The 11,443-nt window shown below is 51.3% G+C and overlaps 1 long non-coding RNA gene across 2 annotated transcripts in view; it reads left to right on the top strand.

Annotated features, from left to right (window-relative positions):
* The window catches only part of LOC138994669 (uncharacterized), a 29,932-nt gene extending 18,546 nt beyond the window's left edge, over positions 1-11,386 (top strand). For both annotated transcript variants that reach the window (XR_011468458.1, XR_011468459.1), the window contains exons 3-6: positions 1,811-1,858; positions 2,947-3,112; positions 4,750-4,890; positions 9,743-11,386. This is a non-coding gene — a long non-coding RNA (uncharacterized lncRNA). The remainder of the gene's footprint in view (positions 1-1,810; positions 1,859-2,946; positions 3,113-4,749; positions 4,891-9,742) is intronic.
* Positions 11,387-11,443: the final 57 nt, after the last annotated feature.

Raw genomic sequence — 11,443 nt, forward strand, 5'->3', positions numbered from 1 at the left:
ATGATTCCATTTATGTGAAATGTCCAGAAAAGTCAAATCTATAGAGACAGACTCCAGATCAGAGGTCGCCTGTGGCTGGGGGTGGGAATGGGGAGTGACCGAAGGTTACTTTGGGGTGTTGGAAATGTCTTGAAATTAGACAGTGTGGTGGTTGCACAGTTCTGTAAATAACCTAAAAATCATTAAATCATACATTTAAAATAGGTGAATTATTCTGCAACATGGAAATGGAAATTATCCTATCTAATAAGAGAGAAACATGGTAATTAGCCATACCTCCGCTACCCTTCCCATTGGCTAATCAGGGAGATATGCAAATTAACTGCCAACCAAGATGGCGGCCGGCAACCAGGCAGCTGACGCGAACAGGGAGGCTTGCTTGCTTCAGTGACGGAGGAAGCCAAGCTTCCCCGCCTGCCTTGCTGGCCTCTGAGCTGCAACTCTAAGAAACATTGTAACAAATATAGAAGCTAAACTAAACCCCAGAAACCTGCTTTAGTCAGCCAGGCTTCAGCCAGCAGGACCGCAACATTGTTTCAAATACAGAAGGTAAACAAAGGCCAGAAACCTGCTTTCAGCAGCAGAGGCCTCAGAGCTAAAGCTGGCCCAGAATAAAAAAGAAAAAGAAAAAAAAGGAGCAGTTGGGAGCTTCAGTCACCCACCAGCCTGAAAACGGCCCTCAGCCCCTCAGCCAGACTGGCCAGGCACCCCAGTGGGGACCCCCCACCCTGATCCAGGACACCCTTCAGGGCAAACCAGCCGGCCCCCACCCGTGCACCAGGCCTCTATTCTATATAGTAAAAGGGTAATATGCCTCCCAGCACCGGGACCAGCGGAGCCGCGAGGCCTCCCGGCACTGGGATCAACATGACAGGGGGCAGCGCCCAAACCCCCTGATCGCCCTGTGGCTCTGTGTGTGACAGGGGGCGGGGCCACAACCTCCCTATCCGCCCTGCTCTGTTCCTGACAGGGGAAGGCGCCCCAACCCCCTGATCAGCCCTGCTCTATGTGTGACAGGGTACGGAGCCCCAACCCCCCTGATGGGCCCTGCTCTGTGCATGACAGGGGGCAACGCCCCAACCCCCTGATCGGCCCTGCTCTGTGCGTGACAGGGGGTGGCGCTGCAACTTCCCTATCGACCCTGCCTTGAGTGTGACAGGGGGTGGTGCCCCAACCCCCCAATTGGCTGTACCCTGAGCGTGACTAGGGGTGGCATCGCAACCTCCCGATCCGCCCTGCTCTGTGCATGATTGGGGGCAGCGCCCCCAACTCCCCAATTGGCCCTGCTCTGAGCCCGACCAGGGGCTGCACCTAGGGATTGGGCCTGCCCTCTGCCACCCGGGAGCTGGCCTAAGCCAGCAGGTCATTATCTCCTGAGGGGTCCCAGACTGCGAGAGGGCACAGGGTGGGCTGAGGGACCCCCTCTCTCCCCGAGTGCCCAAATTTTTGTGCACCGGGCCTCTAGTCTATAATAATAAAAGAGTAATATGCTAATTAGACTGGACAGTCAAATGACCTTCTGGACAACCTTCTGGGACAAAGCCAGGGCTGCAAGGGTCGAGCCCCTTGCACGAATTTCATGCATCGGGCCTCAGTGCTTCAATAAAAGGCATCATAGTAGAGTCTTCTGGAGCTTGTGTTTTCTCTTGCAGTAATGTTTCTGAGACCGTGTGGGTGCTATGGCGTAGAGTAATGTAGACAGAGCTGCCGTTCATTTATGTTCATAACTCTATATAGTCCACAGTCCACGCTCCAGGCTCCAACCCTGTCTCTGGACACTTGAGTAACTTCTTCTTTTTCTCTATCACAGAACAATTTTCCAGGAAGATTCTCATACACGCCCCCTTGGTGCACTCAGGTAACTTTATGTCTATTGACTCTAAATGAAGTATCAGGGCTTGTATATTGCATGTCTTTTTGTTCACTTCATTATTTTAGGAATTCATTTTTTATTACATTTTATGAAAGTGTTATTCCCCCAACGGCTGGGAAACGAAAACAAAAACAAAACTGGTCCTGGTCCCAGTTTGAGATGCATTGCTCTGGGGAGTGCAGTGGGAGTGAAGTTGCTGGGTCAAGGGTATGCGAAAGTTCAGGAGAGTCCAAATGGCCGACTGCTTTCTGAACGACTTGCGCTGATTTGCATTCCCGCCAGCAGCGCATGAGCGTTCCCACGTTGCGCCAGCTCTTCAGCAGCACTCAGTATTGTCCACTTTTTAACTTTGCGCCAGTTTCGTGCGTATGGCATCTTTTCATTCCTTTGTTGCTAAGTGAAGTGGAACATCTTTGTATATGTTTATGGGGAGTTTGTACTTCTGTGCTTTTCTGTTTCTGTCCTTTACCAAATTCTTTTTCTTATTGACTCATACGATTCTTTATATATTCTAGATATTAGTCCCTTGTCATTTCTCCCAATTGATTTTTTTTAGAGGCAGTGGAAGGGAGGGAGGGAGGGAGAGAGAGAGAGAGAGAGAGAAACATTGATGTGGGAGAAATACACACAGCTGGGATTGAACCTGCAACCCAGGTATGTGCCAAGCCCTTGTCATTTACATGCGTTGCAGGTATCCTTACCAGTTTGGGGCTTGCTTGAATTTTCTTGGGTGCCTTTTTATAGCAGAAGGTCTAATTTGTAAAGTAATTGGATTTTATCTATTCTTCCTCTTTTTGGCTCCTCTTCGTTCCCCACACATGCTTTCTTCCTGCACAGCCCCTACTGAACTGACAATTCCGGACAGCACCCTCCAGCCTCCAGGCTCATCTCAGCCCCACTTTAGCCTCAGTCCTTTATTCTGGAGCCTGTGCTCTCACCTCCACTCTTTCCCGGCTGCAGAGACCGCCCCCCCCCCCCCCCCAGGCGGCTCGCAGAACCAAGTCATCCCCAAACCCCAGCTCCAGCACAACTGCCTGTCTTTAACTAGTTTATTTTTTTGTTTGTTTTTACAGCCCGAGGTGTTTTGCTGTTGTTGTATTGGTATTGCCCTGGTTTTTTAAATACCTATTGAGCCATGAATTCACAGGGAAGGGGATCCAGCAGCTCGAGCTCCTTCCCGCGGTTCTCACAAGGTGGGCCTCTCTGGGCAGACCAGGCTGGCGCTTCGGTCGAACCCAGGTACCTTGCTCTTTTGCTCCCTTCTTTTTTGGATCATTTCCCTTCACATATTTCAGGAAGCCGTTGTGGCTCTTGGAGTAATTAACATGCCCAGAATGTCCGTTAATTCTCTTGGCAAGCATCTGGCCCTTAACTTGTTTGTTTCCCACAATGCCCACGGGGTCGCACTGTGGACTCGTCCAGTTTTGCCATGGCAACATTTGTGGGGCCTTCCTTTTGAGCAGTGCCCGTTCCCTTGATGTCCACAATACCACCTTTCTTATAGATTCACGTGTAGGTGGCCAGAGGAACAACTCCGTGTTTCTGAAAGGCCCAGGGGACATGCAGAGGAGTCCCTTCCCCTTCCCGTTGTCTCAGCCATTTCGGTGAATTACTAGAAGATGAAGATGCTGCTGAGAGGCACAACCTCCTCTTTTTAGGAGCATCTCCAGGCCCCCACGGCTGAGCCACTTCTTCCTCTAGTCCGTGGGCCCAGGCCTTGCTAGGTATCAGGTGACTGCTAGCATAGGGGTTTCTGACTACTAAAGGGGATCATTTTTCCTTTGGATAAGTGTAATTTATTAAAGAGACACACATGTCAAAACATGGGATTTCTTAGCCATGGGATGTTTGGAAGGGGAAAAGGTGGGGAACCACTGCTTATTTTGCCAGTGATGCCTACCTTATCCGTGTCACCCTCCATGTGAACATTTCCAGGGATAGGAAGCTCACTGACTCCGTGGGCTGGACTGCTCTGATTTCTTTTCTTTTCTTTTTTAAATGAAGCTGAAGAATTCTTTCTTTTTAAAAAAATACATTTTGTTGATTTTTTTACAGAGAGGAATGTTATGCCCAGATTTCAAGATTCCCAAGGGCCCACCAGGGAGCCAGCCATGTCCGATGCAAAAGCAAAGAGTCCTTTATTTCAAGCTAGCTCGAGCTCCCCTACCCTCCTTACTGACGCAGCAGCAAGTGGCAGAGAGGGCAAGGCCTGATGGGACCAGGAGTTTTATAGAGGGGTGGAGTAAGGGCGGGAGAGGGGACTGTGGGCCCCGCCGATTGGCCAGGCGCGAGTCGGTGTCTCATTACACAAGATGTGGTCATAGTGATGGCGTGCACTTCTCTTGATTATCATTGGTTAGTCCAGAGAAATCCTGGGTGTGGCTAGCAGAGGCTTCTTCCGGGAAGAAGCCTTTGCCGAGCACATGGCCCTGCCCAAAAATGGAGGACCCAGGGTAAGATGGAGGGCGCAGTCCCCGCCCCTTCACTGAGAATGCGGGGAAGGGTGGGGGCCGCGTGTCCACAGGTTTGAGATCTCGCCCTTTCAAGGAATAGAGAGTTAGAAACATCAATGAGAGAGAAACATTGATCAGCTGCCTCCTACACACCTCCTACTGGGGATGTGCCCACAACCAAGGTACATTTGAACCAGGGACCTTTCAGTCCGCAGGCTAGCGCTCTATCCACTGAGCCAAACTGGTTAGGGCTGGACTGCTCTGATTTCTTACGCTAACTCCGACTCCTGCCTCATCATTTATACTCATTGTTCTTCCCTCGGCTCTCTAGAGAAACACTTAGTGAGTCTTTTTCTCTCTTTGACATGGCCACCCTTCAACAGGAGAGGTAGCATCCGTATCCGTGTGTCTCCTTTTCTCCAGCGGACACACACCACCTGCAGTCCTTCCCGGGAAGCGATGGTTTCCAGATCCCTCTGCACCTGTTCATTCCCTTGTGAATGGACCACAGACGTTTCCAGATGCCTCACACACTGCACACGCATGTTCGAAGAAAACCCCAAGGTCAGTCTGACAGCACAGAGGGGGCCCTAATCCCGCCCACGTGAGTTACTGGTGCAGCCGAGGAGTCTGGAGGCCGTGCTGGCAGCCAGGGCAGCCCTGTGGTCCACACTGCACCCAGGAACTGGTGAAAACCTGCAGATCTTTTCATGGGAAAAGTCACCAGCTTGTTTGTATGCCTCCGATCTCTCCCTCTCGAGGCAGGGTATCCACAGAACCCAACCTCACTGCTTTGACATCACACACCCATCTTTTGAAAAAGTTTTCTTTTGTGCATGTGTTTAGCTCTCCCCCTGGTTTCATGTCCAGCAGCACAAATTTAATGAGAAAGATACTGTGTGTTTTTTAACGTTACATTCCAAGGATAATACCCGTGGCAATGAGCCTGTTTGGAGCCTGTCCCCACTGCACTCTGGTTTGGGTGTCAGGCTCCGACCCAGGAGGCGGGGTCAGGGAAGGTGCAGGGCGAGGCCCAGCTTTGCCAGGGCTGCGGACAGTGACAGTCCGCCTCCGCCGGCTGCCCCGGCCAGGAACATCTGAGTAATCTTGGACTCGTGTCTGTCCTGTCTCCTATTGCCTAATCTTGCCTGGCCTTCGTTAAAAACATCTCGCTCCTTCACTTTCTCTCACTTGTTCCTCCACACGTTTCTCCTGGGACCACAGTGCTTGTGCCAGAGCCTGAGACTGGTCTCGCCAACACAGACTCCCAGATATTTAGAAGCAATTCCCGAAGGGGTGCCAGGCCCCTGGGGGTGTCTCTCAGACTGCACCCTGATAGGAGGACTAGGAGTTGGTTAAACCAGTCGCTGGAAGACTCACATTTCAAGCCAAGGAAACAAAGGAATGTCCACTGGTCAGCACTGGGATGTGAGCAGAGGGTGCCAGGCCTCCTCCTAAGGAAGGTTTAGGTTGGGCGGTGCCATGACTGAAGGCCCAGAGGCAGTGGAGGGAGGCAGCCACAGGGGGTGTGGGTGGGAGGCAGAGACGGGGAGACTGGGGTTCAGGGGCCAGCAGAGGGAGCAGGGGAGGAAAGGGGGCAGCAGTGATTGGATGGAGGGAGGAGTTGAAAGGGGTGATGATGCCTTAAAAAGCATGCTCCTAGGAGAGGAACATTCTAGAAGCAGGTTAGGTGGTGGGAGAGCGAGGAGATGAGGACTAGGTTTAGGAGGGCCTTTGCTGTGAGAAGGTGGGTGACTGAGGAGCCAGTTGCTCACTCCCGCCCCCGCCACCTCTGGGGCTCCTCAGTCCCCTCCCCTTTCTGCAGTCACGAGACCCTTTGCTCCTTTTCTCTGCCTGCCTCCTGCCTCAGGAGGATGCTGGACCAGGCGTCCACCCCAGAGAGTCTTCAGGAGGGGTTGAATGCCCCCTACACCCCCTACCCCACCCCGAGCCCAGCATATTCACAGCTCACCAACTTTTGCATCTCAGTCACCTGGGTGAGTGTGGGAGGGGCAAGTGAGAGCTGCCTGAGGATCAAGGAGTTCAAAATACTGGCCAAGGCCCAGGAAGGCACTGTTCATGTTAGGGCTTTGAGAGATGGGTAGGTTTGGGCTAAGCAAAGAGGGTATTCAGTGAGAGAACCATGGGCTTCTCTGAAAACAGACCAATAATCAGGAGATTCCTTGATGAACATAGAATGACAGACGTAAACATTTGGGCATATTTTTAAGTAAGTTACATTGAAATATAATTATACCTAGACTACAAAATCCCCCCGTTTAAAGTGTACAATTCAGCGGTTTCTAGTATATTTGCAGAGCTGTGCAACCATCACCAATCATTTCACTAGAACATCTTCATTGTCCCATGAAGAAACTCCATACCATTGGCAATCACTCCCATTCCCCCTCCCTCCAACCCCTGGCACCATTCATCTACTTTCTGTCTCTATGGATTTGCCTATTCTAGACATTTCACTTCAATGAATTTATACATATGTGGCCTTTATGACTGGCATCCTTCACTTAGTGTAATCTTTTTAAAAAATATATATTTTTACTTATTTCAGAGAGGAAGGAAGAGGGAGAGAGAGATAGAAACATCAATGTTGAGAGTGAATTATTGATCAGCTGCCTTCTGAATGCCCCCTCCTGGGGATCGAGCCCACAACCTGGGCATGTGCCCTTGACCAGAATCGAACCCGGGACCCTTCAGTCCAATGTTCTATCCACTGAGCCAAACCAGCTAGGGCAGTGTAATCTTTTCAAGATTAATCCACGTTGTAGAAATATTTCATTTTTTTAATAGGACTAAACAATACTCTGTTATATAAATGTACCATATTTTGTTTATTCATTCGTCAGTTGATGGACATTTGGGGTTTTTCCAATTTTTGGTTATTATAAATAATATTATCCTGCTTTGAACATTCATGTAAAAGTTTTTGTGTGGACATGTTTCTAATTTTCCTGGCTACATACCCAGGAATGGCATTGCTGGGTCACATGGTAACTCTATGTTTAACATTTCGAGGAACTGCCAATCTGTTTTCTTTTTTTTTTAAATATATTTTTATTGATTGATTTCAGAGAGGAAGGGAGAGGGAGAGAGAGATAAAAACATCAATGATGAGAGAAAATCATTGACTGGCTGCCTCCTGCATGCCCCCTACTAGGGATCGAGCCCACAACCCAGGCATGTGCCCTGACCAGGAATAGAACCGTGACCTCCTGGTTCATAGGTTGACACTCAACCACTGAGCCACACCGGCCGAGCCCAATCTGTTTTCCAACATTGCTTCAGCATTTTACAATCCATCAGGAATGTACACAGATTCCCATTTCTCCATCTCTTTGACAACGTTTGCTATTGTCTGCCTTTTTTACTTTAGGCATCTTGATGGGTACAAAGTGGTATTTCATTGTGGTTTGGTTTGCATTTCCCCGATGACTAGTGAAGTTGAGCATCTTTCTATGTGTGTTTGATAATTTGTGTGTGTCTTTGCAGAATGTCTATTTAAATCTTCTGCCCACTTTTTAATTGAGTTATTTGTCTTTTTATTGTCGAATTGTAAGAGTTCTTCATATATTCTGGACACAAGTCCCTTATCATATACGTGCTTTCTCCCAATCTGTGGCTTGTCTTTTCATCTTCTTGGTGGCGTCCTTTGAAGCACAAAAGTTTTTAATTTTCATGAAGACCAATTTATCTAAGTTTTCTTTTGTAACTTGTGCTTCCGGTGTCATATCTAAGAAACCATTGCCTAATCCAAAGTCACAAAGAGTATACATGTGCTTTTAATAAGATTTTTATGATTTTTAGCTCTTACATTCTCTATGACCATTTGGGGTTAATTTTTGCAAACGGGATGAGGTAGGCGTCCAACTTCATTCTTTTGCATGTGGAAATCCAGTTGTCCCAGCACCTTTTGGTAAAAAGACTTTCTTCCCTTTCCCACTGCCCCATTTAGTTGTCTGTCATCCTTGCCAAAAACCCATTGAACATAAATGTAAGGCCTATGTCTGGACTCAATCCTATTCCATTGTTGGCTGTATTTTCTAAGGGGTTTTTTCTCCAGCTGTGCTACCGGGTGGCCCATCCTTCCCTAGAAGAGAGATGGAGCGATCTCTCAAGCAGACTGCATTTCCTGGGTCCGTCAGGCCTCATCACAGTTAGATCCTCCTGCAGGATCCAGGCCTCCTCCATTGTTTTGCTGGCAGCTGGGAGGTAGCTGACCAAACGAAGGACCTTATCTCTCTCCTGCCTCCTAAGGTTATTGTAAATATCAAATTAGATTACTAACACAAAAGAATTTAGAAAGGTCTGAAGTGCCATCCAAATGTAAGGTGTACTAGTATTCTTCTCATTACTGTGCCTCTCCATCAGGAATAAGACCTAAATATGGAGAAGTTACTTTCAACTTTCACTCATTGGGATCAAGGTTGTGATGTCTGTACTGTTGCAAATTCCAAATGAGTGCGGTTTGGTGCTTCATGTCATTCTTTTTTTTTTTTTTTTAATATATGTTTATTGATTTTTTTTACAGAGAGGAAGGGAGAGGGATAGAGAGCTAGAAACATCGATGAGAGAGAAACATCGACCAGCTGCCTCCTGCACACCTCCCATTTGGGATGTACCTGCAACCAAGGTACATGCCCTTGACCGGAATCGAACCCGGGACCCTTCAGTCCGCAGGCCGATGCTCTATCCACCAAGCCAAACTGGTTTTGGCTTCATGTCATTCTTGAGGAGGCTGTGAGCTTGCCCTTGCCACCGGGAGATTGAATATCAATGTTGGCCATCCCTTCCTTCCACTCCCCCTTCCTTGAATGAGGGCCTCGTTTGTGCCAGGCACTGTGCTAAGCTCACAGGCAGACACAACCTCTATCCTGCTGAACTCACAGTTTAGCAGGGAAGCTGTATAATTCAACAGCCATTATGGTCAATGTGACCATGATGAAGATGCAGGGTGACCCTCCAACCAGCCCTAGTATCAGTTCATTCCAGGTAAACCAGGGGGTTTAGAGTATCTTCCAACCTCAAATTGCCTTTGCTCCTATGAGGTCTCAAGGAGGCAGAGGCTGTGCTATGCTGAACTCGGGCCCTAACCCAGATGTTCTGCAGCCACTGTCATGGTGCCACACCGTGGTACCTGAGAATGGGCCAGCAGGACCGAACATGGGCTCCGCCATCCTCCCAGACTCAGTTCTCAGGAGCCCGTCAGAGGCGGGGCCCCAGCTGAAACCTCCTCCATGTGCCTTCTGCACCGTTTCTTTGCTGATAGTAGAGAAGGGCTCCCTGGTTACAAGCAAAACCTCAGACTCTTCTTCCTCTCTACCCATCCCCTGGCCCTGGCCCCCCAGGACCACTCCCCCAAGGCCTGAAGGGGTGCCACTCTCAAAATCCCTCCCTTCAGCCTCCACCGGTGGGCAGACTGCTCCCTCCCAGAAGACAGAAGTTCACGTACATGGATGACCCTTGGCCTTAAAGCCTGGAAAACCAAGCTGGCAGGACCACCGGAGAGCTGGGTGGCTCCCAGGAGAAGAGCCCAGGCCACTGCCTCACCCTCAGCCTGGTCCTCACCCTCACTAGGGCCACTCTGATCACGGGTGTCCACTGGCCAGCACTGAAGTACACTGTTGTCCCTTGGTGAGAGGAAAAGCCACAGGACCCCAGCTTTCCTCCACCCTTCCTCCTCTCCCCGCTCCACTGTGGTTACTGGCAACACCCTGCCTTCCCCACTCCTGGGGCTGGGGCAGCCCTTTCCTCTTCTGCCCACCTTCCTTCCCACTCCTTCCCGCGTCTGCTACACACTTCTCCCTGGTACCATGTCACCTGACAACTCAGTATGACCTCGGGTCTACTCAAGTCGCACAGCCTCCTGCACACACTCCCTACGCCGAGCCGAGCGTGACACGTGAGCGCGTGTGTCCCTCCGAGCCCCAGGCTCCACACCACCTACAGACACCCAGGAGTCAGGAGACTCCCAGAGGCCCCAAGCAGCGAATGGGTTGGGGACTCCAAGCAGGTGACCCTGGCCCCTCTGCCCAGCCTCTACTTTTTTCACAGAACCCTCCACATCCTTGGGGCATCTGCTGGGGTGTAGGGTCCTCCGACCTCTGGGGACAGACACCATGGTGCTAAGGAGTTAGGGGAGGCCCCCCAGCCTCCACTACCACCTCAAAAGGATGCCACTCTCCTCCCTTCCCCGATGCTTGTCACTTAAAAGGACACGTGGATGAGACAGGGAAAGACTGATGTGGAGTGTGGTAATGAGGTGACTTGGTTTTTTCAACTGTCAAGCCAAGGGCTGTTCTCTCGCTAGGCTCCTCTTTGTAGCTGTCAAAGGCTGCCACTCTGGGGGGTTGCTTCTGGAGGAGTGACAGGCAGCTGTGTCCCCAATAGGAAGAGGCAGGTGTGCCAGCACCCCTGTGCCTCTCTGCCCTCCTCCCAGGACAGCCCCCCATTCTCCCCCCCCCCCTTTCCCACCAGCCTCCCACCCAGTCCCCAGGTGTGTGTGTGTTGGGGCGGGAGGGGGCAGGGGAGGGGGGCGGGGTCTGAACATCTTTGCAGCACCCCAGGTGCCCGCCAAAGCCTAAACTCCCCCCCCCCCACCCACATGGAACACACACACACACACACACACACACACACACACACACACACACGGCCTCCTGAAGGAGGCAGCGGAGTGCCTGCTCATTAACCTGTCCCTGCTGCGCACACCTTGTGTGTCACTGGAGTCCAGGAGGCCTGGGCTGTTAGGCCCGGAGGCTGAACGGCAGAGGCCGCGGGGGGCCCCCGGGACCCGCACTGAAGCGGTGAGTCTGTGTGATGGGCAGGAGGAGGGAGCCCGGTGGGCAGGCTGGGGTGTCCCAGCAAACTGTTGGGTCCCTCCTCTTCAGAGGTGTGCGTGTTGGGGGCAGCGGGGCCTGGCGAGCTTCCTCGGCCAGAGTCTGACCTAAGCCCCATCCGCACCCGCGGGCTGGGCCGCCTGGGCCCCTCCCCGGCCGGCGCCCCTGCCCGGGCGGGCCCAGAAGCGCCGGTCCCCGCCCCGCTCCGTTAGGCCCGCGCGGCCGGCGCTGGGAGCCGAGGAGGAAGCGCGGCGGGGCGGGGA

Source organism: Myotis yumanensis, unplaced genomic scaffold (assembly GCF_028538775.1).
Source record: "Myotis yumanensis isolate MYYU_CA2020_CCGP unplaced genomic scaffold, mMyoYum1.0.hap1 SCAF_16, whole genome shotgun sequence".
NCBI classification, from domain to species: domain Eukaryota; kingdom Metazoa; phylum Chordata; class Mammalia; order Chiroptera; family Vespertilionidae; genus Myotis; species Myotis yumanensis.